This window comes from Mustela nigripes, chromosome 9, assembly GCF_022355385.1.
Source record: "Mustela nigripes isolate SB6536 chromosome 9, MUSNIG.SB6536, whole genome shotgun sequence".
Classification (NCBI taxonomy): Eukaryota; Metazoa; Chordata; class Mammalia; order Carnivora; family Mustelidae; genus Mustela; species Mustela nigripes.
This window is the reverse complement of record NC_081565.1, coordinates 25,879,010-25,906,678: the sequence shown is the minus strand read 5'-3', so window position 1 is coordinate 25,906,678 and position 27,669 is coordinate 25,879,010. Positions and strand designations below refer to the sequence as shown.

Below are 27,669 nucleotides of genomic sequence, written 5' to 3'. Positions count from 1 at the left end.
GATTATTCATTTTAAGAAATAGATGCAAATAGTTTAAATAAAAAAAAAATTTAAAAGTTACAGAAGGGCATAGAGTAAAAGTCAAGTCTGTCTTCTATCCCTGCCCTTTAGCAACCCCCCCCTTTTCCCCACCCCAGAGGCAAACACAGGTACTAGTTTTTTTCTTTTCTTTTCTTCTGTAAGTATATAAAAGAATACTTATATGTGTATAAGTGTATATATTTGTAAGACTATACATATGTATGTATGTCTACATATATACATAAGTATATGTGTATGTATAACATATAAGTAGCATGCCCTATACCTAATTTTTTATCTTACATATTCCACTTAGGGTATTTTGGAGGTCATTCGTCAACACATAAAGAATAGCTTTTTAAATTGGCCGTGCAGTATTCAATTATATATATTAAAATGCATATGAAAATATAAATGTTTCATATATAAAAATGTCAATAATATATAAATATCAAAAACAAATATGTTTATAAATCTATACTTGACTATTTAGGCTCTCTGTTGACAAAGTGTTGAATTAATTGTATTCCTAAACTCATGGGACATCATCAACAATGGTCCTTGCAACATTTTCTCACTCAGTACTGTGTTTTTAGATCTATCAATGTTGTTTTGTGTCTAAACAGTTTGTAGCTTCTCAATGAGGCCTAGTATCCATAATATGCGACTAGTATTCCATAATATGCGACCAATACATTTTATTTCTTTCTTCTTGAGGTGAGGGACAGCTAGCTAGATTGCTTCCAACTCACCACTGTTAAGAATGGTTCTTACACTGTTGGTGCAGCCACTCTGGAAAACAATATGGAATTTCCTCAAAAAGTTAAAAATAGAACTACTCTACAACTCAGCAATTGCCCTGCTAGGTATTTTTCCAAAGGATACAAAAATAGTGATTCGAAGGGGCACATGCACCCCAGTGTTTATAGTAATGATGTCCATAACAGCCAAACTGGAAAGAGACCAGATGTCCACTGACAGATGAATGGATAAAGAAGAGGTGGTATATGTGTGTGTGTGTGTGTTTGTATACACACACACACACACATATATATGACTATTACTCAGCCATCAAAAAGAATGAAATTCTGCCATATGCCACAATGTAGATGGCACTAGAGTGTACTATACTAAGCAAAATAAGTCAGTCAGTGAAAGATAAGTCCCATGTGATTTCACTCATATGTGGACTTTAAGAAACAAAACAGATGAACATAGGGGAAGAGGAAAACACAGAGGGAGGCAAACCACAGGAGACTAAACTATAGGGAACAGACTGAGGGTTGCTGGAACGGAGGTGGATAGGGGATGCAGTAACTGGGGGATGGGCATTAAGGAGGGCACTGGATGTAATGAGCACTGGGTGTTATATGTAACTGGTGAACCACTAAATTCTAGCCCTGAACCTAACAGACTATATCTTAACCAACTTGAATTTAAACAACATTTTTAAAAAAGAAAAAAGAGAGAAACTCAATGAAATAACTGGAACATGTTCTCTTATCAATCTGTGTGACTCTCTTGGAGTGGGGTAGGGAGAGGGTGGTTGGATTATGGACATTGGGGAGGGTATATGCTATGGTGAATGCTGTGCAGAATGTAAGCCTGATGATTCACAGACCTAGACCGCTGAAGCAAATAACACATTATATGTTAATAAAAAATAAAAATAAATAAAAATAAGAACTCAGGGGTGAGATTGCTGGGCCAAAGGATGTATGTGCAATTTATGAAGGATTGCTAGATTGCACATAAGGATGGTTGAACTTCGCAACATTCCTTACACTATTGTAGGAGATGTCCTGTATTGCTCTATCTGTTCTAATACTAACAAGCTTTCTAATTTTTTATTTTTGGGGTCATTTTATTGATTAACTTGAAAAAATAATTTAGACTCTGTTTTAGAACAGTTTAAGCTTCACAGCAAAACTGAAGTGAAGGTACAGAGAGTTTCTATATTTTCCCTGCCCCCTCACATGCATGGCCTCCCCAATAACAATATACCCCATTGCTTTAATCACCCAAATGTTATAGTTTACTTTAAGGTCAACTATTTGGTGCTGTATATTCTTATGGGTTTGGACAAGTGTATATGCTTTGATCTTCTTGTGTGAGTTTGGCAAATTGTATCTTTCAAGAAATTGGTCTGTTTCATCTACCTTATCAAATTTGTGCATCTAGAGATGTTTATAGTATTTCTTTGTTATCCCTTTAATGCCCATATGATCCATAGTGATGTCTCCTCTCTCCTGTCCTTCATTGTTTTAATATGCATTTCTGTAAATACAAATGAATTTAAGTATATTTTTCTATGTTTGCTAGCCTGTTGGAATTCCTTTTCTGCATATTGCCAGTTAATATCTTTGTCTAATTTAATGGCTATATTTCCTGTTCTTTCATTATTGATTTTAGAAATTCCTTGTATATCCTAGCATCCTGTATGTCCTAGCATCCTGTTTTTAGCCAATAAAAGTATTTTTTCCGTCTGTCATATGTATGTTAAATTGTTAAGTGTCTTCTTCATTAAATGGGTATCCATAATTTTTTTAAAAGATTTTATTTATTTATTTGACAGAGATCACAAGTAGGCAGAGAGACAGGCAGAGGGAAGGGGGAAGCAGGCTCCCTGCTCAGCAGAGAACCCGACCTGGGGCTTGATCCCAAGACCCTGGGATCATGACCTAAGCTGAAGGCAGAGGCTTTAACCCACTGAGCCACCCAGGCACCACGGGTATCCATAATTTTTTTTTTTTTGGCTCTTCTTTTTTTTTTTTAAATTTTATATAAATTTTTATTTTTTATAAACATATATTTTTATCCCCAGGGGTACAGGTCTGTGAATCACCAGATTTACACACTTCACAGCTCTCACCAAAGCACATACCCTCCCCAATGTCCATAATCCCACCCCCTTCTCCCAAACCCCCCCCCCCCAGCAACCCGAAGTTTGTTTTGTGAGATTAAGAGTCACTTATGGTTTGTCTCCCTCCCAATCCCATTTTCTTTCATTTATTCTTCTCGTACCCACTTAAGCCCCCATTTTTATGTAATGAAATCTGTCATTTTTTCCTGCCTTATGGAGTTCTGTTTTAGATGTTCTTTCCCATCTTGGGTATACAACTATTCTCCCACATTAGTTGTATCAATCTCATTGTTATGTCCTTTCTTCTACATCTTTAATCCATCTGCAATCAGTGTTGTATATGGTGTAAAGTTAGGGGGTCTAGTTTTTAGTGGTTTTTTTTTTCATATATTAGGCTAGTTAGTTCTAATACTATCTATAGTTAGGCTTTAATTACTACTTTGTAGTACTACCTTTATTATATATCAGGTTGCCATAAATTCATAGGTCTGTTTCTGAACTATTGTCTTGTGATGGTTTATCTGTTCTTGTTATGTATTAATTTTATTATAGTGCCTTTGAATAGATTTTAGTGTCTGAAAGTTAAATCTCCATTGTTAATGCAAATTCTTCAAACTTAATCATTGGCATATTTTCTTTCGTATAAATTTTAGAAGAAATAAGTAAATTGATTTCCTTGTGGACCTAATAAAAATATAGTTTGGGATTTAATTTTAGGTTATTTTGGAAGAAAATGATATTTTAATGATACAGAGTATTACTATCCAAGATCCTGAGTTTTCTCTCCGTTTATACAGATCTTGTTTTATCCCGCTCAAAGTACAAATTAAAAATACCTCCATGGAGACCTTTTATACTTAAGTAAATTTCTAGGTCATTAGAATTTTTCTTGTTATTTTAAGTGGTATCTTATATTTGTTAACATTTTCTGGGGAAGAAAATGCTTTTTTTGTTTAATACACTTACATTTAGTAACCTCATTGAGCTCTTATAATTATTCTAATAGCTTGGTGATTTCATTGTATTTTTCTTCTATGTAGATGATAACACTGTTTTCAAGTATTGATGACTTCATTTCTTTCCTTGCAGTCCTCCTATCTGGAATTTTTTTTTTTTAATTGCATTGACTATGACCTAGTATTGTGGTAAATGGTAAAAACCATCTTTGCCTTGTTCATGTTCTTAAATTTTCTCTAATAAGAAAAATATACTGGTGAGTTTGTAGATATATTTTCCATATTAGTGAGGTTCCCTTCAATTCTTAGTTTGCTAAGCATTTTTATCATAAACAGGTGCTAAACTTTGTGTTTTGTTGTATGTAGAATTTTTCTCATTTAGTCTATTAATACATTACATTTCTTGAAATATTTTTCGATATTAAACCATTTTTGGACTCTTGGGATAAGCCTTACCTGACCCTGCTGTATTTTGTTTTATATACACTATTAGATATTGCTAGCTAATACTTTTGCTTCTGTGAAATTAATTTGGTCACTAATTTCTTGGTTTAGGAGAAGATTGACTTAGTGCTTAAGAATGCTCTGGAATCAAACTACTTGGGTTTCAATTCCAGTTTGGCCACTTACTAGCTGAGTGATCTGAGGAAGCAATAAACCTTTCTAGCATTATTTTTTCCATATGTAAAGTGGGGTTAATGTTTATAATACCTAAGTTAGAACTGGAATTTAGGAATAAATGAGATAAATATGGAAAACATTTTGAAGAATGCCTAATACATAGTTAAGTTCTATCTAAATGCTAAGTATGCTTATGGCACCAAATTTATTTTGTTTGGGAATCAATATGAAGCTAGTCTTATAAAAATAATTTAGACTTTTTTTTTAATATCACTGGAACAATTTGTTTAAGATTAGAATTATCTGTTCCTTGAAAATTTGGTAGGATCACCAATAAAGCTTTGTGAGACCAGAGTTTTTTCCAATAGAGATGTCTGTTTAACTGTTATTTTAACTTCTTTATGCTTATTAGTCTGGCCAAGTATTCTGTTTTTTCTTGTACCAGTTTTGGCATTTTATAATTTTATTTTTGCAGGAATGTATTCGTTGGTTTAGATTTCAAATTACTTAATGGATAATTGTCTGTAATATTATTTTACAGTTTTAAAAGTTTTTTTATTTGTAGTTCTTTTTACTTCTATGTTTAGCTATTTTTATCCTCCTCTTCTTGCCTTGCTCAGTATTGCTGAAGGACTGTCTTATTAAAATTTTTCAAAGAAGCAGATTTCGTTCTGTTAAGCTCCTCTTCCCCCCTTTCATTTCTTACCTATTTTATTGATTTATGAACTTTTCTTATTATTATACATATATATATATATTATACTTTTATTATTTTCTACATTTGTGTTTCTTGGAATACACATTCCATTGTGGCTTTTCCCCTTAACTTCTTAAGTTAAAAGCTTACCTTCTTTCCCCTTGAATCATTCTGTTTTTACTAATAAAATGTATCTCTACCTATATATTTCCAGATACTTTAGTTGTACCAGATACTTTAGTTGTACACCACAAATATTGACATTTGGCATATTATATTTCATTGCCACTAGGTTCTAAGTATTTCCTAATTTCTAATATCCTTTAAACTCAAGGGATATTTAATACTATTTGTTTAGGGGCACCTGGGTGGCTCAGTGGATTAAGCCTCTGCCTTTGGCTCAGGTCATGATCTCAGGGTCCTGGAATTAAGCCCTGCATCAGGCTCTCTGCTCAGTAAGGAGTCTGCTTCCCCCTCTCTCTCTGCCTCCTGCTCTGCCAACTAGTGATTTCTGTCAAATAAATAAATAAAATCTTTTTAAAAAATACCATTTGTTTAATTTTCAGATATGTGGAATATTTATTTGTGTATGTGTGAGAGAGAGAATGAGAACACACACAAGTTGGGAGGGCCAGAAGAGGGGTGGGGAGAGAGAAAACCTTAAGGAAGCTCTGTGCCCTGTGCCAAGCCTGATGCATCCATGTAGAGGTGACCACAGATGCTTGATGATGGGATATGGGCTGCCCACTTCAGCGCATGGTGAGAACCTTGACATTCTGTGGGAATGTAGAGAGGCCCAGAGACTGTAACATTACCAGCTGGATCTAGAGACAAAGGTTGGGCATTGCTGGAACTAGTACACAGCGTTAGCATTTTTTAGAAGTCTTGAAGTCTACTAGGTTTTACCATCAGAGTTGAGGTCTCACATGAACTAGTTGATTATAGAGGTCTTCCTTGAGCCTGTGGAGCTGCTTTAGAAGGCAGCTATCTCATTCCTGCCATCCCTGGATTTACTGGTTAAGAGGCAGTCCTTTCTTCTTTCCTTTGAGCTAAAGAAACCTATTTGAGCCCACAGTTTACCAGTTCATTCCAATCATGGGTTGAGGGCCTCTTTGGGAGAAGAGACGACTCCTTCTGCATCATCTTGGTACCAGTTATTTGTCCAAATAAAAAAAAATTCTTAAAATTTCCTCATCCTGTCATGCTATTTTTTAGCAGATAATCTAAAGGATGTGAAAATCAGATTCGGTGAAATCACATTTCCATTTACTTAATTGAAATCTCCAGACAGAATCTCAATAATAAATCTGGTCTGGCTGGGGGATTTGTGGTTTTATTCCATTCTTGCTTAGATTACCAAATTATGAAAGAAAAATCAAACAGGTCGTTTCCTTTAAGTTTGTGAAAAATCTTTGAGGAACAATCAAATGTTGCCTACAGAGGCTTTCCATCTACCATTTCTTTCTAACTAGTGATGAGGAAGCTTTCTAGTTTTCTAGAAACATTCTGAGTGATTTCTGCAATCCTTGCTTCTTATCTGGAACTGTCTTGGGTTGGCTCCTAAATTATATGGTCAACATATCTACAACTATGGGTTTCAGGTCCTTGGAAGTTTGAATATTCATTGATTACCACTCTGCAGGACCACAGGTGGTCCCTGAGTCAGGATCTCAAATACTGGGCTCCAAGGGTGCACTGAAGAAAACCGGCAGATGGTGAGAGAATAGACAGCTCAGATATATTGGAACATGTGAGCTTCTAGATGAAGGCATCTACAAAAGGAAGTTGGAGAAAGAGTCTGCCATGCAGCATATGAGGTCAGAGGAGGAAGTGCATGTGGTTGCAATAGAAATACATTGAATCATGATAGACATTCTCTGGAGAAAACACACTTATGTGCAGGCAGAAAATAGGTGAACATGAACAGTTGACCCTGAAACAAGCGGTGGTTGGAACTCAAGAGGTAAGCTTGTGAATTCCCTGACAGTCCTCAAAGAGGAATTAAAATATTTTTTCCTCAAATTTTGAGAATCCTTTCTGCCTTTTGTCTATGGATTTTATAGATGCTAAAAGTAGTAGAGGCAGTGGTGATTGGGGTAATAAAGAATTTTGTATATTACGTCTTTATTATTGATTTCTTTTTTCTTTTTGCTATTAGTATATGTGATAATAATTACTAGGGATTACTGATTTTTAAAAAAAAATTTAATTTTTTAAAATCTTTTGTAGCCCAGTACATGGTTAATCTATGTAAAGTTTGAATTTGTACTTGAAAAGAAAATAGCCTTTACAATGTGAAAAGATCTCTATATAGTTAAATAACATAAGCTTTCAAATTACATTATTTATATATTCCATATACCTGATTTTTTTTTTTTTTGGCTTTCAGATCTATCTGTTTTGAGGGCAGTATATTAAAATCTCCCAAATCTTTTACCACAACTGTGAATTTCCTTAATTTTCTTGATAAGTCTATTAGTTGTTGCATTATATCATTTGAGACTTATGCTGTTAGGTTCATGATTTTTAAATCTTACTGCTCTACTTTTTGCTTTATAGGAATATAATATCTCTTATTGTTACTTATAGTTTTGTTCTTAATTATAAATTTTTTGAGGTATTTTCTGCATTGTCAGTTTTTTTTTGGTTTCTTTTGGTTTTGTCTGTTTAGGGATTTTCTTGTCTCCAAACTTGGGGAAAATCATCTGAAAGGATTTGAGTAGAATTTCTCAATTGGTACTCTTAAAGTTATAGTCTAGATCATTTGGGGTGTGTGTCCTGTGTATTGTAGGATGTTTAATAGCATCCCTGGTCTCTAAATACTAGGTTCCAGTAGCGCCCTCCCCTAATTATGAAAACCCAAACTGTTCATAGATATTGCTAGATGTGCCCTATGATGGGATTGCCTCTGGTTGAGAATGAATAGATTAGAAGGAACAATCTTTATTTTTTTAAAAACGATTTTATTTATTTATTTGACAGAGAGAGATCTCAAGTAGACAGAGAGGCAGGCAGAGAAAGAGTGGGGAATAGGCTTCCCACTGAGCAGAGAGCCCAATGTGAGTCTCGATCCCAGGACCCTGGGATCATGACCTGAGCCAGAGGCTTAACCCACTGAGCCACCCAGGTGCCGCAGAAGGAACAATCTTTAGAGCTCAGCCTAGACCAGGAATATTTTTGTGTTTCCACTAGCCTAGTGGAAGGAAACTATGTAATTCATGGGATAGGAAGGAGAGAACTTAGAGGGATGTTGCCTCAAAAATTATGTATAATAGGCCCTCAACTAAAGGTTGCTCTGCTCTTGCTTGTCAAAGCTTAAAATAAAGACTCAAAAATATCACACTATTTCCAAAGAAGGGAAAATTTCAGGAATGTTTATAAGATTACAAAAATATCCAGGACTCAAAAAGTTAAAATTCAAAATGTATAGTATTCAAATAAATTACCAGGTATGCAAAGAAGCAGAAAAATACTGCTCATAAAGGAGAGAGATATCAGTCAATAGGAAAACAACCTAGAAATGACACATATGATAGAATTAGTATGTAAGAAACAGTTATTAGACCTCTTTTTCATGTGTACAAGAAAGTAGAGGTAAGATTGAGCATAGTATGTGGGGACATCAAAGATTTTCAAGATTCAGATTGGGACTTCCACGTTTGTCCAAGGTAGTCAACAGGGACAGAACATGGTCTCCGCATAGAACAAATAAAAATTATGAAGAAAATGTATGAACCAAAAGTTTTCAAGGCACCAAACAATAAGACAGCAAAGAACAGTGATTGTGAGATGGAAAACAAACAAGATGAGGCTATGTTTCCCAGTGAGAGGGTTTCCAGGTTGCGTCAAGGGAATCCAGATAGTCTGACCAATTCCCTGAATTGAGAGATCAAGGCAGCTAGGATTTTTGTAGGATGGAGTATCAGAGAGGAGAAAGCTGAGCACAGAGAGAACTCTGGAGGTCTGGAGAAGGTCTCTTTTGAGTATTCAGCAGAAAACTGAGAAGGATGTCCTGTGAGAAAACTGTGAGTTCCAGATAAAGAACCATATAAACGGTTGGAGGTAATAGTGCCAGTGCTCACACAGGGTCAGGAATACTGCCATTCCAACCAGTCAGACTGGGAAAGCCTCAAGATTCATGGGGCACTGATTAGACTACACAGAGGGCTCTTGTTTGACTCCATAGTAGGGAATAAGTTTCTATAGACTAAGCCTTGGTTCTGGCTTGCCAAACAAATCACAAAAGCAAGACTCAGTTTTGTCTTGATCTAAGACAAGGGGTTCATTTCCAAAAAGTCCAATAAATTCAAAGCACAAAAAATTGAGAAAATGACACCAGTGAACATCATAATCAAATAGCTCAATATCAGTGATTTAAAAAAATCTTAAAAGCAGTAAGAGAAAAAAAAGACACTATATACGGAGAACAAAAAAATAAGAATGATAGCAGATTTCTCTTTGGAATGAATGCAAATGAGAAGACACTAGAAAAATACCTTAATATATTTGTATTCGTTTCCTAGGGCTGATGTAATAAAGTTCCACAAACTAGGTAGTTTAAAATAATGGAAGTAAACTTTTCTATATAATAATAAGATGAGTGTTAGAAGATCTTTTTTGCTATGTAATAATTTTTGGCTTCATCAGAGTGCATCTCCGGAGTATCTGCTTTAGGATTCTCCATGCCCCCAGAACATTCCTTCCTAAGATTGCTACATCCTTCAGGCTCTAAGGGGGCTTGCACAGTACTCAGATAGCTCCCCAGAACGTTTCCTTTCTTCTCTCTTATTGTCTGTGTCACTGATCTTTGGGTCTATGAGGGAGAACTAGTCATATTAGTCACTACTCCATTTTTTCACAGCCTAGAGACATACATTCTGAATATTTGTTACTAAGTCCTATATTAAACTCAGAATCCTGCATTTTTTAACTTAATACTATAATGCACATTTTTCTTTATTGCCAAAAGCCTAAATGAATGCACTTTGAATGGCTACATAATATTCCATCAAATGATTTTGCCATAATTTATTTAAGCATTTCTCTATTATTGGACATTTAGATTACTTTCACTTTTTTCCCCACAATGAAATATAACTCTTGGGAGAAAATTTTTATGGCTACATCTTTGCCCAAGGTTCAGATTAGAATGACCTTTTAAACATTACAGGCCTGATCACACTACTCTCCAGTGTACAAAGAGCTCATTTTTCCCCACTGATGAATTGTTGTAGCTAAAAGAAAAATTTCTATTAAGCAACACTAAAACAACTAAAACCACTTCTGCATTTTATGCTGAGAAATTACTCTGAAGAAGAAAACCGATATTTTGTTAGAAAGAGCAGTGGCATTTTGCAAGGAAAGTCAAGACGATGTGAAATGATGTGATGAAGAAGTGCAGATTAAGAAAAGTTAACTTTTCTGTATGATTATAAAATGAACTGTTAAAAGATTTCTTTTTGGCTATGTAATCATTTTTGGCTTCATCAGAGTGCATCTCTGATCGATACTCTGAAAGGAGCCTTGACATTGGGAAGAGGAGAGGAAATGGAAGACAAGACCTCGTTCTGAGCGAACATAGATCCTAGAAAGATGGGAGAGGTGAACGACTAACGAGAAGGGAGGGTTCCGATAGGAGATCCCCTTTGCCAGTGTGTGGGGGGGTACAGAGTGGATGCAAAGATGTCTGACATCCAGTTCTTCTTGTTTTAATTTTCTTCTTCCTTCCTAATCTCCACTCATTAATATTTTTAATAGAGCTGTATTAGTGACACATTCAGAATTAGCCTTGTATTAGAAATGGTGCCTTGAAGGATGAAAGACTCATCTTATGGTTATGGTGAGCTCAACCAGAGGGAGCTGGAGTCTATGAGAAGCCCTGAAGAGGCCCGAGGAGACTGAGAGGAAAGTGGGGCTGATAGGAGACAACTGTGACTTGTAATCACCTGTCCCAGGACTTCTCCAAAGGACTCCTGCAGGGGCAGGCTTTGCAGTCAAGTGCAAAAAGGACTTGGAGGTGTTTTATTTGGGTGGCAAAGGACAGAAGTCCTCAAAAGATGAAAGAACTTGGGGATGCTTGGCGAACAGTGCTTTCGCAACATCCTACAGTTCTTTTTCTTGTCATCAGTCTCAATTGTAGTCAAATAAGCATGTTTAGTTGTCCAGTGTCTACTTTCCCTTTAGAATATGAAGTTCATGGAGCCAGGCACAGGTTTGCTTTGTTTACCAGCATCTAACACAGTCTTTGGTACAAGATAAATGCTTGGTAAACATTAGTGAAATAAAGGAATGTAATCAACCATTGTTTTTTCATTGTTATGAAAAAGAAGGACCCAGATATAATAATTATGATGTTAGGATTCTGAGATCATGAGCCATATTCCTTCTATTTTTTATAGTTCCTATATACTTTTTGTATTGTTTTACTTAGGTAGAAAAAAATAATTGACGCTTAGGAAGACCTCTTTACCTGGGTCTTATATTCTTTAGAGTTTGCCTCTTTTTCTGCGTTCTTTCTGATAATAGATCAGCAAAAGTTTGCTAAAATGCCCAGATTTATCCACTGGAGAGCTAATTTAAGTAATTCAATGGCACTTCTTTACATTTTGGACCTCCAGGTTTTGTCCTTTCATCTACTGGTGTGGAAATTTATGTTCAATTCTAATTATTCTTGTGTATGTCTTGATAAATGATGAAAATATTACCCTGATGAAAAATATTATGAATCTAAGATTTTTATATTCATAAGCTTATGCTGTGTCCCTAGAGTAAAGGGAAGGTTTCCATAAATCAAATAAACACATACTTCCCTCTTTTTTGGTTGCCTTCATTAATAATTAGGTGACCTTCTCTTACCTTGAAAATGTTATAAATTATTGACCAGCCAATCCCTTTGAGAACTGAAAGGGGATTTGGTCCATTGAATGTAATGAGCAGGCTGGTAAGTTCAGATTCTCTTGAGTCACTGACATTCAGTCTTGAAGTTGACATCCTGTGCTTGTTCTAGGTCTTCTCCTTGGCCCTTAAAGCAGCTTCTCGTTTATGGTACGCTCTTGCAGAAATAGCTGCAAGAACCAAAGGGAGAATGAGCATTCTTTTTTGAGACCAGCTTGAGAATAAAACAGAATCCTGAAAACACAATGTAATGGGATGGAATGATATAGATCACTTTTCCACCTTATACTAATAGCACTCAATCTTTTTGCTATTCTTTACTTTCAAACTTTTCGTCAATGAAGTCTGCCCTTGTGTTCACTCCCTCACCTCTCTTTCACTCTCAATGTATTGCAGCTGGATTCCATCCCAAATCACCTTACTAAAACACTTAGGAGATTCATAATCTCCTAATTGACAAACATGAAATGTAATTTTCAATCTGCCTTTAATTTGATGTCTTTGCATTTTTCTTTTTTTCCATTTCTTTCTTCCTTTCCCCTCCCTCCATCCCTCCCTTCTATCTTTGTCTCTCCCTCTCTCCATGCCCCCTCTTTCTTTCTTACATCTTTTGATCCTCTCTTTGAAGTCTTTTCTGTGAGTTTCATGACCCCCAGATCTCTCCAATGTTGTCTTCCTCTTTTGGATTCTCCTTTTCACTGTTGTGTGTGTGTGTGTGTGTGTGTGTGTGTGTGTGTGTGTGTGTGTTTTAATGCCTTTTCTTTCTTCATCACCCTTTATGTGTTGGTATCCCCCAAGGTCCCATTCTTAGCTTTCTTTTCTACTTTATAAGCTCTTTTGATGATATCCTTCAATACTATGAGTTTAACTAGCACAGGAATACTAGTATTTCCATAATTTATATTTCCAGCCAGGACTTCTCTCTTGGAACTTGAGTTGCATATTTCTTGCCACCATTGTGACATATTCTTTAACAATGTAACTAAAGGCAATGAAAACTCAATATATTTAAAGCTGAACTTATTTCATTTTCTTCCCACAAAACACCTGGACCCTCTTCTTGTGTTTCCTATCTTGGTTAATGAGACCATCATATGCCCTCTAGAAATCCAGAAGTTTTTCTTAACCTTTTTCTGCCTTAGTAATTAATCACTAGGCCTTGTCATTTCCTCCTAATAAACATCTCTCAAGTATATTCCCTTCTCTCCATCTCACATGCCATTGCTCATATGTCTTCTGCTGATCCCAGCCTCTCTATTGCCATCAGAATTGTCTTTCTTAAATACAGATCTGACTCTTGGCACACACCTGCTTAAAAACATTTGTTGCATAGAGGTTAACATCCAAAATCTTTAACAGAGTAGGGAGGTCCTTCTCATGAGAAAAATTAATCTCCTGTGTATTATCGTGCACTTTGTATATAATTCTATTATGACCTTTGACGTATTGTATGTGATTATTACATAGGCTTATCAAATGGATGACAAACTCCTTGAAGAGAAGGGTCATGCCTTTTTTATTTTTATATTTCCAGTGCTAAATACACAGAACAGTACTGTTTTTAAATCAAATGGAGGAATGGATTAACTGAATAAGAATGTTGAAAGATTCTCTCTTCAAAATGACAGAGACTAAAGGATCAAAATATAAGAAATAGATGGAGTCATGTGAAAATCACAAAAATAAAAGAGGTCACCAGGTTATAGAAGTCCATTAACTAGGACATTTGATAACATGTCATTCCAGAACCTGCCCTATACTTTTCTATGGGCTGCCTCTGTGGTGGTTTTAAAATATGTCTGCAAACTCTTGACACTCATCTCTTCAAAAGGTGGAGCCTAATTCCCCTCCCTTGAACGTGAGTCAGACTTAGTGACTTGCTTCTAATAGCAGGTGGCAGAAGAGATGCTATAGGATGTCTGAGTCTAGGTTATTAAAAAGATAGCTTCTGCCTGGCTCTTTGTCTTTCTCTCTTGGGCCACAACCTCTGGGTGAAGCCGGTGGCCATGTTGTTGAAGACACTTATGCTACCTGTGGAGAGGCCTTTGTGGGGAGAGACTGAGGCTTCCACCAACAACCTAAACTTCCCAGCCATGTGAGTGAGTCACCTTGGATGAGGATGTTCTTCAAATACTGCAGCCCTGGCCACCGTGATAATGGCAACCTCATTAGAGATCCCAAGTTTGAAATCACCTAGCAGGGTTGCTACTGAATACCAAACCCAGAGAAACTATAAGGATAATAAATGTTTATTTTTAAAATTTTAAAGAAGATATTATTTATTTGTTTGGTAGAGACACAGCGAGAGAGGGAACACAAGTAGAGGGAGTAGGAGAGGGAGATGCAGGCTTCCCGCTGAGCAGGAAGCCCAATGCGGGACTCGGTCCCTGGTATCATGACCTGCTTAACTACTGAGCTACCCAGGTGCCCCTATTTTTGTTTTAATCTAAATTTTGAAGTAGTTTGTTATGCAGCAATAGATAACCAATATACTCCATTAAGAATGACTTTCTTCAGGTGCCTGGGTGGCTCAGTGGGTTGGGCCTCTGCCTTTGGCTCGGCTCGTGGTCTCGGGGTCCTGGGGTTGGGGCCCGAATCAGGGTCCCTGCTCAGTTGGGAGACCTGCTCCCTGCCCCCGCACCCCTCCCCCCCCGCATCCCCGCTGCCTGCCTCTCTGCCTACTTGTGATCTCTCTCTCTGTCAAATAAATAAACAAAATATTTAAAAATAAAAAAGAATGACTTTCTTCTAGATTCTTTAAAATCCTATATATATTTTCAGGTCTGGTTTAAATACTTCTGTTGTCCTGGATTGTTCACAGTTTCCTCCTATTAGAATTAATGTTTCTGTCTTGTACTTTTGCCTCTTTTGTATTGCTTATTCTTTTAGCAAAAACATCTTCATTACACACTGTGCGCTATGTTCTATACTAGGCATTGGGACCGAAAATGAGGGATTCAGAACTTTTGAAGACGCTTTTTTCTTCCCTCAGTATATATAGCTTCTTTGAGAAAATAAATTATTCTGATTATTCTTTATTTTTAAATCATGATTGGGCCTAAGAGTGTGAACTCTGGGGTAAAAGCTGTCTGAGTGAGAATTCTGGACTTTGCCTCCTGTCTTGGCTAACTCTGTGCCTTACTTTGGACTCGTTACCTCTTGAGGTTTAAAGTTTCTCTGCCTGTAAAATGGGCGTAACAGTATTCCCTACCTCATATGGTTATTAAGAACATTAAAGCAGTTCATGCATGTGAAGTGCTTAGCATGGTATCTGGCATGACGTAAGTGTTCAATGAATACTTGTTAGTATTCTTGTTGACTATCACTCAGCATCTAGCACAGCAGCTAGAATACAGTAGATATTCAGGATATGTTAGTTGAATTGAGCTGTTGGTGTTAATGATATTGGGGGAAACAGGAGTCAGACAAAGGTGTCAGACATTGAAGCATTGAGTACAGTCAATTCAGTTATTTGTTAATTGGTTAAGTTTGTCAAACATTTATTTGTTTCCTATTATATGCTGTTAAGTAGGGACATAGGAAGATGAGTGAAAAACACTTAGAAGGGCAAATGCTTTCCACCTGGAGAAAATATTCAGGGGCTTCTTCAGGAAAACAGATTCAACAGTTATTGAACAGCTATTCCATGCTAGGGACTGTTAGGGAGTTAAGGATAAAGTGAATGATTTCATTTATTCCATAAATATTTATTTATTTATTAAGATTTTTATTTATTTATTTGACAGGCAGAGATCACAAGCACGCAGAGAGGCAGGCAGAGAGAGAAGAGGAAGCAGGTTCCCACCAAGCAGAGAGCCTGATGTGGGCTCGATCCCAGGATCCCGGGATCATGACCTGAGCCGAAGGCAGAGGTTTTAACCCACTGAGCCACCCAGGCGTCTCTATTCAATAAATATTTATTAAATACCTAATATGTTCCAGTCCTCCTTCCAGGTTTTTGGGATGCGCTGTGAACAAAACACACAAGGATTTCAGCCTCCATAGACCTTTCATTCCCATAGGGGGAGACAGGCAATAAATGATCTTTATCATGGCTGATTACATAATATATTAGAAGATGACAGAAGCTATTAGGAAAAAAAAAAATAGAAAAAGCAAGCTAAAGGGAGGTCAGGAATGCCAGAAGCAGTCTATGTATGTAGAGGACGGTTCAGTTTGGTATGTTTGTTATTGAGAAAGTGAAATGTGGAAAGAAATTAGGAGGTGAGGGAGTTAATATTAATGATCAGCAAAGCAAAGCCCTTCTTTTACCATCTAGTAGGAGTGTCAGATGTAAGTAAATAACTAATTTAATTTCAGATAGTGAGAAACGCCTCGAAGAAAATAGGATAGCATGAGAAATCCATGGGCTTACCCCTGGATGTCTGTGCTCTTGCATGAGAGAAGCCCAGGCTGCCGCACGGCTCAGCCACCTGGCTGAAGTCACAAGCACACACCTGGGTGGAGGTGGTCACATCCTGTGTCTGTTAACAGGACAGCAGGACTGTTATGTGTCGTGGCAGGTATCACATTCCAGCCGATTAGCCGACAGAAGAAGAAACATTTATAATCTATTAGTCCTTTTCTGGCGGCAGGAATGGGTGATGATGGATTATCTGACACACGGACTCTAGCCTCTCTGCAAGGGCCAGGAGGAGAAACTAGGCAGAGCTTACCACCACCAAGACAGTGGGGTGTTGTCGTGGAGAAAATCCCATTATCACCTTGGTTCTTCATGGAAACTGAATCTCTGTAGGTTTGAATTTGATCTTTAACTGAGGACTGTTCAGAGGAGATGACTTCCAGTGTTCTGACATGGATTTTCACGTCATTGCTGATAGATGAGATATGTTTATTTCTCATTGTAAGAAAGCTAAGCTTCTTCACTGGGCTCCGGAGGCTGGAGTCTCTTCTATGAGATCTCGAGGGAAGATACATTTTGGTCTGGTGTACTTTGTCTTGATTTTAATAAATATTTTGCCCGAGATGTATAGCTCTGTCCCTCCTATTCAGGGCTTCTGGCTGGTGAACTGAGAATATGGACCATGTCTGAAAGGCACATTATGCTGAAGAAATCTGATCTTAGTGTCTGGTATAGAGTTTCCAATTAGAACGTTCATTTGTCCTTTGTACCACATACTTTGGGCCCTGGGCTAATTTAAGTGGAATATTTTGAGTGAAGTCCTGTTTAGAGACAGGAGAATGGTCTAGGGGGCAGGAGGGTCTAGGGGGCATCTCCTGCTTTCCTTTATTCCCCACATTCTATGGGAAACACTTTTTATTTATTCATTTAAAACTATTTACTGAGACTCCAGTTAAACTAATATTTTTACTCAACTAATATTGCTTGACACTTTTGCACATGATCTTTAATATTCTCCACTTAAAAAAGAGTATATATGAAATAACCCTATTTATATAAAATATAAAATCATATAGATATAGATACATATAGAGTCATAAACATATGTGAAGAATGGCCAAGAACAGGTTAATGGTGCTTACATAAAGTGGAATTCATACACCCTTTCCATCCTATTTTTAGATACCATGTAGTTTTTGAAATTTTTATGAGAAGACTGTGTCATCTATATAAGCAGAAGAAAAACAATTAGGCCATAATAAAATTTTTGAAGAACAATACTAACAGCCACATTCTGAGGTTATTATGATGTCTCAAGAGGGAAAACAATTTGCTCAGGGTTCAAACCCAACCTCACGCCAAGCCATGTGACTGGCTTGACTGGTGTATTAGGTAATCTGGGGGACACAAAAGAGCCCCTACAGGACTAACTGTCTGATTGGGGGGAAAAAAGTCACATGGGCCTGAGACATGAAATAGTAAAGACAAGAAATGCCTTAGGAATCCTGCCATGAGGTCAAGGAGGGCTTCCTGAACAATAGAGGGACAGCACAACTTGGATAGCTAGGGGATAAGGAGAAGAACATTCCTGGTAGAAGGCACAGCCTGAACAAAGCCCCAGGGGCAGGAGTTTACAAGACAAGTGTGGCAGAATAATTTGTTGAGATACTGACTTGTGTATTGTGTTCTCTTTTCTCCAGAGCTTTAGCTATAGGACAAAAAGCAGAAGTTGCTTGAAGAGAATGTTCTTTGTTGGCTTTGGTTTCAGAAGCCTCAGTGTATGGAAGGGATTACAGGAAGGGGGCAGGGAGTGGCTAGTGTGTTTGTGTGGGATGCAGAATAGTGCGAACAGAGAAGCTGTTTCCCCCAAGACGATGTGCGACCTGCAGTTTAGGTTTCTGAGGGCAGCTGCACCTGTCTTCTACCCCTTCACAGAGCCCCGGGGAGGTGGGGAGACTGTGGCCAGACAGGGCTGCATGGGACTTCCAGTGCTGAGTCTTGGCAAAGATCCTGAGCTAAGTGAGAGATTCCCAGCACACACCAAGAAAACAGAAGAATTCCAGAGTGGTACAGCAAACCCATCAATATACATATACAACCACTTGTGAGACTATATTGCCTTGACCTGGTCAGGTAACTTGTAAGATCTCAGTTTGTTCTGCTACCAAAAAATGGGTATGTCCGTCCCTTGCAGTTAAACAATTCATTGAGTCTATGAAATTGGAATGTCTGTTCCTGGAATCAGTTCATTTTTACCTGAAAGGCAGGGGGAGGGTGGTGTGGAAACTTCATTTTCAAAGAGCCCCCACCAGAATCTGCAATATGCATACTGTTTTTCAGTGGGAAGTAGGACTACGCTGCATGGTAATTGAAACTGCCTTTTGAATCTTCTAAGCCAGCAGGATCGGATACCTGATTGGGGGAGCATTGTTTCTTCCTTCCTGTAAAATCAGCTAAAACGGGAAGACTCAAGCGCAAATTTCCATCACCACTGGAGAAACCTTCCCTCCGCTCATCCACCCACACTCTCTCTTCACTCACGCCCTTTATTTGTATAGATTCTTGTTTTCAACCAAAGGGGCTCAGCTCCGCAGAGACAAATCACACACAAAGAGAAAAGAAAAATCGCTTCCTAGACCTGAATATTTAGTGATGAACTAAACCTTCTGAGAGGGGGAAAATATATGATTCTGTTGTGAAGGGACAATAAATGTCCTCCAAATCAACGTGTGAAAATGGAGACCCAGGGAAGTGAAGTTCACATCTGTCCTTAATGCAGCTTTGGAAGGATAGAGGCAGAGACAATAAATGATATATCAGACATGGCGCTCTGCTTAGAAATTGCAATTCTAAATGTCATACGCAGTGAGCCTCTCTCGCTCCCCCCATAATTCAAGACAATTCACCAGAGATAACTTCTTTTCTCTGCCATAATAATATTCTCGAGCTCGTATCCCAAATAAACAGCACTGGTTACTGCTTTAAGCAATACCTTCTCCATTTTCCCACACCACTTAAATCAACAACCCCTTTCTCTGTGTGCTCTGAATCCCAAGCCCCTAGCCTTGTACTTTGCTGCAATAAGTTCCCCATTATGAATTGCTGTTGCTTATCGCCAGTCTTATGAAAGAGCAGGTCAGCATTGCCCTGTGCCTATGCCAGTTTTTCACCACTCTAGATAAGAGGGGAATATTTTATATCTTCCTCTTTTTTTTTTTTTTTTGAATCATCTTCTTAATCTTTATCATGATCTACTTTTTTTTTTTTTCAAACCAGTGGTTTTTCTAAGTGCGGATTTTTTTCTTTTTATTAATCTTCAGAGTCTCCAATCCAGTCATCTCCTTACTGAAATGAGAAGCCTGGTATTCACATCACTCACCACGGTTGGTTTTGGAGCCCGGCGAAGATTAAAAACACAGGAAGGCTTGCGAGCAACCTAGAGGGAATAGAGAGGTTGCTGTTAATGTGTTTCTTCATTGAACTGAGCTCGCACATGCATTTGGATATAAAGAGAGAGTGACTATTCAAAGACACTGGAAAAGTGCTATCTGGGACATTTTGTCCAACGCAGAATGTGACATCACTGTAGATGATCTTGCTAACAGTCCTGTTAGTGCTGGCTGCTTGACTAGGAGTAGCCAGGGAAAGCAATCGTCCCTTCAAAGTGGGGCTGGTCTCAGGGAGGAAGAAAATGCTCTGGGCAGAAAAATAGAAATGCCTACAATTTATGAGGACAAAACTGCTTGATTGTTGGCAGAATAGTTGGTCCTTTGCATTTCTCTGGGCCTTTAGGATACCTCTTCTTTTCCCTGTGCCCATCATTTATAGTGAGATGTCCCCAGAATTAGGCAATGAGGTCGCCCTCTTAAGGTAAGATATCTAAAAATCAGCAGAGTATCAGTGACTTGAACTATCTTCCGACATGGCTGGCCATGGAGATGTGCTGTGCTTGTGTGATTAAGTGGATTGATGGAGGCAGAACAGTTGGGGATCACTGTGTTTAGGATTTGTCTTTACAACTAGAGTCACAGAAATCAAAGAAAGAGTGGGTATAATGAAATTAAATAGCAGCTCCTATAATAATAATCACACAGGCAGTGTGCTCAGTATTTATATATATATTCTTGCTAAGCATTGTGATAGCCTATGAGGTAAGCTATTGTCACTATTTTATAGTTCAGCAAACTGAGGTTCAGAGAAGTTGAATAATGTGTGCAGGGTGACACAGCTTGGCTGTGGTGGAACAGGGAATCAAATCCAGGTTTAGTGGACTTCAAAACCTTTGCTTTATGGAGGGCAGTGTTCTATGTGGATTTTGGGAAAAGGGGAGTAAGACTTCGGCCTGTACACTAGAAGGAGATATTATTTTTGGTAGTATCACATGATAATGGCCAAGAGTATACAGATCTGAGCAGAGATCCAGCTGCCCTGCTGAGACTTGTGTGGCAAGTCTCTGTTTTCTGTAAAACAGAAGTATCTGAATGTCATCTAGTTGACATGAGTGTCAAGTATTCAGATCAGGTAGGGGGTGGGTCTATAGTGGGAGAGAATGTATTTAGTCCTGACATACCTGGATAAATATCCCACTGGACCCTCCAATTTTCTATGATCTCATGCTCACCAAGTCATCTTTCAATAGCTAATTTGGTTTCTTGTGTACTTGATACAGTTTGGTTACTGGAAATGGACATCTGAATCTATAAATGAATATATTTGTGTCTGGTTTCTGTATCAGTGTCTCCTGAGTTGAGGAAGTTTGTCCAGCCTGATGTAATTCCTTTAACGATGCTGTTGACCTTCCCACACTCAACATACTCATGACCAAATTATGGAACATATGGGGGAGACTTCATCTGATCAGATGACTGGCCTGTTCCTTTTTTTCTTATGCTAACCTGTTTGTCTTTCTTTCTTTCTTTCTTTCTTTTATTATTCTTTCTTAATTTTTTGAATAATCAGAGTAAAACTACTAGCAGCACAATAGCTACAGTGATGATTGCTATCATTACCCGTGGGCTTTTGTGTCCGTTGCTGTGCTAGATACGTCATGGACTCTATCTTCTTTAACCCTTCCAGGTCCCTTCTGAGAGCCTTCTGTTTTTACTGGGAACAGAGCCCTGGAAAGGTTGCTACATGAATCTAAGGGCGGCAGCTGGATTCCTGTCCAGATCTGGATGCTCTTGGCCTTTACGATGTGATGCTAGTTTTGTCTTCATCTCACCAACCTGGGCCAGTCTTTGGCATTTGGGGCTAAAACTGTGGCTTGCTGAGTAGAGAGTTTTGTATCAGGCTGCCATAAGGAAACCCGCTGCCCAGCTTGCCTAGCTCTCTGGGACTTCCCTGCAGGGGAGTACCTTTAAGACTCTCATAGGCTTAGATGTATGGGTATGGTTGAGTTCTTGGGCCTGTGAAATTGAAGATCAGAACCTGAGGTCTGCTGTTCCTGGAGATCTGGTGGGGACTTGGTGTGAGGGAGCGGTGGGGAGGGTGAGGAGGCAGGAGGACATGGAAGACCCTCTTTAAATAGCCAGCTGGAATACCTTTTTGATTTCTGTCTGTAACATCACTATCTTCGTTCTCCTATTTCCATAGATTCAAAGCCTCAGGCACCAGCTGCCACTGTGTCATTGAAGGAGGCCTTGATAGGCTTCCCTTGAGGAGTCATGCATGATGAGTTATGATTTCTCCAATACCAAATTTATTATGATGATGATGATCATTAATAGCAACCTCTTAGATTTATAAAGCACCTTTCTCCTAACAATCTCTGTCCTAGAGATTGTCTCATTTATCCTCACAGATCCCCAGGGATGAGGAGGAGGCAATATTATCATTTTTACATTATGGATTGCTATGATCAAGAAGTTTTTATCACAATACCTATTTCCATGTGGAGCTGTGTTAGGTACTATGCAAAGGGATTCTGCTAACTCATCTGAGTGTCTTTTATGTGCCATGATAACTCTGAGATGTTGATATTTGTATTATATTATCCCATTTTACTGATGAAGAAATGAAGTCTCAGAGAGGTTAAGTGACTTGCTCAGCTGCATAAATGAATAAATGAATAAAATGGTCCTGCCTTCACCCAGAAGACAGTATTATAAATAAAACATAGTCTTTGTTGAGCATTTACTGGGTGCCAGAAGCTGTGCTGAGATAAAGACAGGAGGTATCTTTGTTAATCCATTTAGCAATCCTACAATCTGTTATACTTGCAGGGATCTGTAATTCTCTCCATTTACCAGGTGAGGAATAGAGCATTTGCGTACCTTTCCCATATGAAGCCACCCATCTGGTAAGGAGCTAACCTTGAGAGGGAGGAGAGCAGAGTGGACCTAGGTTGTCAGAGTTGGAGTCTAGTTCTAAAGGTTGCTATGTGATCTTTGGCAGGTCTCTTGACTTCTCTATGCCACAATTTTTTTCACTTGTAAAAGGGGAATAATACAGGTATATAATGATACTTTATATCATTGTTCTGTGGATCAGATACAATTTTATATGTACGTATATATGTGTACTATAAGTATCTATCTATCTATCTATCTATCTATAAGTATATATTTATCTATCTTGGGATTCTGCCTTGCATATGTTAGCTACGAGTATCTGATCCAAATCCAGGCACTGATACTGGAATTCTTTACTATTTTGCTTTAAAAAATAATGCTTTCAGGGGCAGAAGCAATAATATTTGAGCTGAATTTCCAAAGGACACACAGTCAAAGTCTTTCTAGTGGCATAGTTCTAGCTCAGTAGATGGAAAGCTACATGTAATAACTGAGTTATTAGCAGGTGGGGTAGGCTTCTTTTATTATAACATTGTGATTCCCCTAAGAATTGGAGCCTTGGGGCCTGAGCATCTTTGAGTTTCCTTTGTCTAGAGGTCATTTAGCTTATTTCTGTAGAAGGTACATGGAAGTTCTGCCAGCTATGAAGGTTGTTGTCTGCCCTCTGGTTATTGAAAGATTTTTTTTTTTTTTTGAGAAGATTCCAAAATCATACTTGACTATGTGTTGACAATCTGATTTTTCTTTGAACATTCAGCATTATGAGAATATAGTAGAACTCCTTTGATATGGATAGATTAAGCTTTGCCTTAAACTAAAACTTCCAGCTAAATTTGTAACAATTCCTTTTAATTAGCAATAATTGCGCCTCAGATAAACCTCATTGGCTACGATACTGCCATTGCGCAAAGCTGTAACAATTCCTTTTAAAGGACAGTTATTAAATAGTTTATTTTTCTTCTGAATCCTTGAAACCTGTTTCAATAGACAAAGTCCTATTGTTATCCAATCTGATGCAATAGAAGTTTACTAGTATCATGTGTATAGTGAACTCTGTCTACCTGAAGCAGAAGTATAATCTATGTTTATTATCTAGGGATAGGTAAATTTAGAAGCACTTACCAAATTGGTACACAAAAAATAAAAAAATAATAAGGGACAGTGTCCAATCAGTATTTTTATTAGAAAAAACCTCATATGGTATAGCTGAGCTATTTAAGTCCCAAGGTTTGCCATTTAGGCAAAGGATATCATAAAACGTGTTTCCACTGAAGGATAGATATGCCTTAATAATAATGGTTACCATTTCTTAAGCATAATCCAGTAAAACCACTATACAAATGGTGGGATTAAAAGTTTTGAGAGGTCCAAGTAACATTCCTAAGATAGTAGGGCCAAGATTTGGACCTGGATCAATTTGAACCCCAAATCTACACTCATTATTACTGTCTTATCCATGTTATACTGTCCACTAAGTGGTAGAAACCAAACTTGAACCTCGATGTGACAGCCCATATCATTGTACAGCACCTCATTATCTTTCTAGAAGTGTATCTATTCTGGCTCTCTGAAGAGCTTTATTCTTTGGAGATAGTCAATCGCTATATTTCTTTTATGTGGAAGGCAAACATCCAAGAGATGTAATTTGAAGCCAAGACTTTCATGCTTGATTTAGATCAAGTTTCTCTAATACATACCATTGTGGCACAGATCTCTGTAAACTAAACAAAAATAATTCTAAGTTTCTACTCTTAACCCACACCAGGTTAATCGACAAGGTGATTCGGGCATATTCCAATGTAGATCAAAGAAGAAGGACAGTCCCTTGGATTTTTTACTATTTGGTAACAGCACATTCATACCCAAACTCCTGTTGCTCTGTAGAAATAAAAATCCTTGTTCAGTATGTTTCTGTGATTTGAGAGGCAGCATGATATGTTCAAAAGAATACTGGAGCTCTACCTTCTGGCCCTGTGTAGCTCTCGGGGATTTAGACTGTGACCTGCTGTTTACGGAGTAGGAGTCAAAAAGCACAGGCTTTACTGACCCTGCGTCTGCAAGTTGGACAAGCCTCCCAATGTAGAGCCACATCCCTTCCCTGCTAAAGTGGAACTGGTCCTCTCTGCCCTGACTCCCAGGAAGGTAACGAGGATCAAATGAGAGAGCCTACCCAATTGTCTGGAAAGCTACAAAGAGCTACATAAACTTAAAATCCAATTATGATGACGCCAGGGAGGGGAACACCTGTAATGTAAGAAAGTGTGCTTGTCCTTCACATAAGCCTCTCACCTGCCTCCCTCTTGTTCTCCCTTCATACAGTTGTCTCCCTCTCCCTCCCTCCCTTTTATCTGCTGCCTCCTTTTCTCCCTCCTGCTGGAGTTTATGACCTGGGCTAATGAGACAAATATGGCTCCTCACATCAAGGGTGGGGAATTAAGGCCTGGTTATAGCCCAATTTAATTTTCATGATCTCTTGAACAAGTGAAGGAATGCTTGGGAAGCAGGCTGCTCTTGGCCTGATGCCGGCCCAGCCCGAGTCGGGGCAGCCGTTACCCACACTAGCTCATCACACTCTTGGTAGACATTTCAATTAGAAGTCATTACCCTTCCTTCCGTGCCTTCCTCGGCAGAGGCAGTGCCAGTCCTGGGTTTTGGTCCCAGTTCTGTCACTTAGCGAGTAACCTAGAGTCAGTCCTTTAACTTGTCTAAACCTTAATTTCCTCACTTATAAAATGGGGATATTAATGATATCTGCCCTGCTTTTCACACAGGACTGTTTTAAGGGTGGTTTCAAATTAGGTAAGTGGAGGGGATTTTAAACTGGCACGTTCTCTACCTTTTTAAAAATTATTTTATCATGCCTGATCATTCCCATTTTTTAATGACTCCATCCAGGTCAATATTTTCACAGAATATTTTTGGGTAGCATCTTTGCCTTTCCTAGTTCTCCTGTGATTATCTGAGAATCAAAGTACAAAGAATACAAAAAAGTATTCTTACCAGACTCTTCAGAGTTTAATAAATGTAAAAGATTCTAGATCCCATATATGTAGTGGTGTTAAGAAGTATGGAAGCATAAACTCCTTGTTTTCCTACTTCTCAACAGGGGATCTGTCCTTTGTCCTGATACTCATGAGGGCCTTGGTGATACCCTTACTCCTTTCTTTGGACTCCCAATTTTATCAGGGTATCCCTATATTCAGAGTCTTGCACATGACTGGGTTCCCTCTCAAGGACTTGTCCCATCTCTTGTCTCTGTGTCTTGTCTCTATCCCTCACGTTGCTTGGCTGATGCTCTGCACTCATTAAATGCATGAGTTATTTCCTTTGCAGCTTGCTTTTTCTGCCAAGGGAAGGTAACTGAATTAATTTCACTGATGGTTGCAGTTTTGTTTCTCCTCTTTTCTGTCTTGTAGTGTCTAAGGTTGAAGAGTCACTTACTGTATTAATTGAGTTCTCCAAGGACCTCTTTGCTGACACAATTCTCAATACTACCCCCTCTATTTTTTTTTTAAGATTTTATTTTTCAGAGCAGTTTTATAGGTTCATAGCAAAATTGAGAGGGAAGTACAGAGAGTTCCACAAACCCTTTTCTCCTACACATGTGTACTTAGGTGTAGCCCCATTATCCACATCCTCCACTAAAGTGGTACATTCATTATGATTGATGAACTACCTTAACACATAATCACCTAAAGTCTGTAGTTGACTTTAAGGTTAACTGTTGGTATAATACATTCTGTGGACTTGGACAAATATGTAATGATATGTATCCATGATCATAGTATCATATAGAATATTTTCACTACCCTAGAATTCCTCCATGTTTCACCTATTCATCCCTCCCCCTATCTCGAATTCCTGGCAACTACTGATCTTTTTATTGTTTCCATAGTTTTACCTTTCCAGAATGTCCTAAATAGTTGGAGTCTTATAGTATGTAGCCTTTTCAGATAGACTTCTTTTACTTAGTAATATACATTTAAGGTTTCTCTATGTCTTTTCATGGCTGGATAGCTTGGGTTTTTTTTTTTTTTTTTGTTTGTTTGTTTGTTTGTTTTTTTAGCACTGAGCAATATTCTATTTTCTGGATGTAGTATGGTTTATTTATCTATTCACCTACTGAATAATATCTTGGTTGCTTCCAAGTTTGGGCAGTTTTGAAAAAAGTTGGTGTAACACCCATGTTTAGCTTTTTGCATGGATATAGTGTTTCAGGTCTTTTGGGTAAATACCAAGGTGCACCTTTGCAGGATTGTATGGTAAGAATATGTTTAGTTTTATAAGAAATTGCCAAACTGTCTTCCAAAGGAGCTGTACCATTTCCCATTCCCCCCACAGGAATGAATGAGAGTTCTTGTTTCTCCACATCTTCACCTTCGTTTGGTGTTGTCAATGTTTAGGATTTGCACATTCTGATAGGTACATGGTGATACCTCATTTTTGTTTTAATTTGCAATTCCTTGATGAGACATGTTGATCATCTTTTCATATGTTTATTTGCCATCTGTATATCTTCTTTGGTGAGGTGTCTTTTAAAGTCTTTAACCCATTTTTAAATTGAATTGTTTGTTTCTTATTACTGAACTTTAGGAGTTCTTTGTGTATGTTTGATAACAGATATTTATCAGATGTGTCTTTTGCAAACATTTTCTCCTAGTCTGTTGCCTGTCTTCTCGTTATTTAGACTTGTCCTTTGTAGAGCAGACATCTTTTGTTTTTTTTATTTTTAATTTTTTAAAATTTTTTATTTTTTATAAACATATATTTTTATCCCCAGGGGTACAGGTCTGTGAATCACCAGGTTTACACACTTCACAGCACTCACCAAAGCACACACCCTCCCCAATGTCCATAATCCCACCCCCTTCTCCCAACCCCCCTCCCCCCAGCAACCCTCAGTTTGTTTTGTGAGATTAAGAGTCACTTATGGTTTGTCTCCCTCCCAATTCCATCTTGTTTCA

At 38.0% G+C, this 27,669-nt stretch overlaps 1 pseudogene; it reads right to left on the bottom strand.

Moving 5' to 3' along the window:
- Window positions 1–23,485: 23,485 nt before the first annotated feature.
- LOC132025296 (U4 spliceosomal RNA) lies at window positions 23,486–23,618 on the bottom strand (annotated as a pseudogene).
- Window positions 23,619–27,669: the final 4,051 nt, after the last annotated feature.